This window comes from Petaurus breviceps, unplaced genomic scaffold (genome assembly GCF_028583685.1).
Source record: "Petaurus breviceps papuanus isolate PSGF00001 unplaced genomic scaffold, PetGlider_PUasm1.0 90895, whole genome shotgun sequence".
Lineage (NCBI taxonomy): Eukaryota > Metazoa > Chordata > Mammalia > Diprotodontia > Petauridae > Petaurus > Petaurus breviceps.
The window spans coordinates 7973028-7975484 of record NW_027187372.1 but is presented as its reverse complement, the minus strand read 5'-3'; positions in this window follow the sequence as shown (position 1 = coordinate 7975484).

The following is a 2457-nucleotide window of genomic DNA, read 5'->3' as shown; positions in this document are numbered from 1 at the left end:
TTATCACATTTATATTTCTAACTACCTTATAAGGTATGTGTGTGTATACATATATATGTATATATATGAATACATATGCATACAGGGAAGGGAAGGGAAGGGAAGGGAAGGGAAGGGAAGGGAAGGGAAGGGAAGGGAAGGGAAGGGAAGAATAGACTTTATTTAACTTAGAGAAAATAATTCTTACTAGGAGAAAGATACTGTCCTTAAATATATGAAAGGCTCTCATGCAAGAAAGCTAGTAGACTTGTTTTGATTGGTCCCATAGTGTAGAATGTGGAAGAACAGGTAGAAGTTGCAAAGCGGGTAATGAAGTTGGATAAGCCTTCCCAACATTTAGATGTTTCCACAATGAGTAGGTAATGTTTAGCTCATATAGCTAATGTGAAATTAGGTTACTTAAAAAGAGGCATGGTGACCCTATTAGGTAAGCATTGGTATATTCACTTTACTGGTCTCCTGATATCTGATATATTATTTGGAGTCTTTACAAAATATATTGATATGTGTGAAGAGTTCTGAGGAGGGAATTCAAAATGGTGACCACACATTCCTCAATTGATGCCACCTGAATGTCTTCAATTCTTAGCCCACAAAAAACTCATAGGCACCACAAAAAGTATGTGAAGGACTTTCACATAAAAGAGAAACTATGCTTCTCTTTGTCCCCAGAAACAATGAGTAGAAGTAGCAAATAAACTCATTTAGGGATCATCTAAGAAAACCTCCAAAACAATCACAGGAATTTTTTGCTGAAGGTTGAAATACTTCAAAAAAAGGATGGAACATCTGAAAACACAGATGCAGTCCATCTTAAGATTATTGCTATATATGGAGAATAAAACCATGCATCATCTGATGTGCACCCTTGATTAGAGGAAAGCAGATCAGAAAATAATCTCCTGGGCTTCAACTCAAAACTGATAATACTTGGCTAACTTACTTTCCATTTTAGATAAGGCTACTAAACCTCAGAAAAGGATTTTAGGTATGTCATTTTAGGTCTGCAGGTAAGATAGAGCTATCAAGATGAAATAATAATAGCTATCTGCATTTAGAGTAATTTGAATGAATGGGCTCAAATTGTTGTCTTAAGAGTTAAATATTTTCCTGATCAGAAATTTGGCAAAGGTTATGTGTTGTTTAACATTTCTCTATCAGTGCATTGGATAAAGGAATAAATCGAATGTATCAAAATCTGGAAGAATAGCTCACACTAGAGGTGACAGAGTTGTGGTGCCAAGAAAAATCTTAACAGGCTAGAAAATAAGGTTAAGGTAAGAAAGGGGAAATCCACAGTGAAAATTTTCAAGTGTTAAACTTGAATTAAATAAATCATCTTTGAAACTCATGATGGAATAATAGTGGTTAGATAGCAAGTACTCTGAAAAGATATAGGGATTTTAGTGAATTGTATATTGAAAATATTTCAACAGTGATATGGTAGTTAAAGAGCAAACATGATGTGAGGTCCCATTAAGAGATACCAAAGGGAAGTTAGTTAGAAAATACATTGCTCCTATTAATGCATTATGCTACCTGGGTAAAAAGAATTACAGTATTACATATCATATTCCACAGTAAGGAAGGAGACTGCCAATGTAATGACAATTATGGCAGTTATTAATATGAGAGAAAATACAGAAAATGGAAGGGATGGCACAAGTCTAGGTAAATTCCCAATTCTGAAAAAAGCAAGCAGATTATGGATTTTGTAGAGAAGTACACTTGATGTGCACACCCGTCAAAGTTCTAAGATGGATTATTAAAGAGATAGTATGTCAACATTTAGATATTAGATATAAAGTAATATTTTTACTTTAGGCACATTAAAATAGGTCATGTTAAATTAATTTCATTTCTTTTTTTGACTGTTAGTAGGAGAAAGAATGTTGCCCTTAATGGAAAATCAACTTTATAGTCAGGAAGATACAGATTCAAGGTCAGCTTTTGACATCTATGTTTAATCACGAACACGTTATTTATCTTTATAGTGTTCCAAGTATCTCTCTCAGTCTCCATCTGTCTCTCAGTTTCTGTCTGTTCTTTTAACTCTTTATGTTTATCTGGCTCTTCTTGTCTCTGTCTCTATTTTTCTGTTCTTGTTCTCTCTTTCTCTCTTCCTCTCTCTGTCTCTGTCTCTCTGTCTCTCTCTGTCTCTGTCTCTCTCTCTTTCTCTGTCTCTCTCTGTCTCTCTCTCTCTCTGTCTCTCTCTGTCTCTGTCTCTCTCTGTCTCTCTCTGTCTCTCTGTCTCTCTGTCTCTCTCTGTCTCTCTGTCTCTGTCTCTGTCTCTCTCTCTGTCTCTGTCTCTGTCTCTCTCTCTCTCTCTCTCTCTCTCTCTCTCTCTCTCTCTCTCTCTCTCTCTCTGTCTCTCTCTCTCTCTCTCTCTCTCTCTCTCTCTCTCTCTCTCTCTCTCTCTCTCTCTCTCTCTCTCTCTCTCTCTCTCTCTCTCTCTCT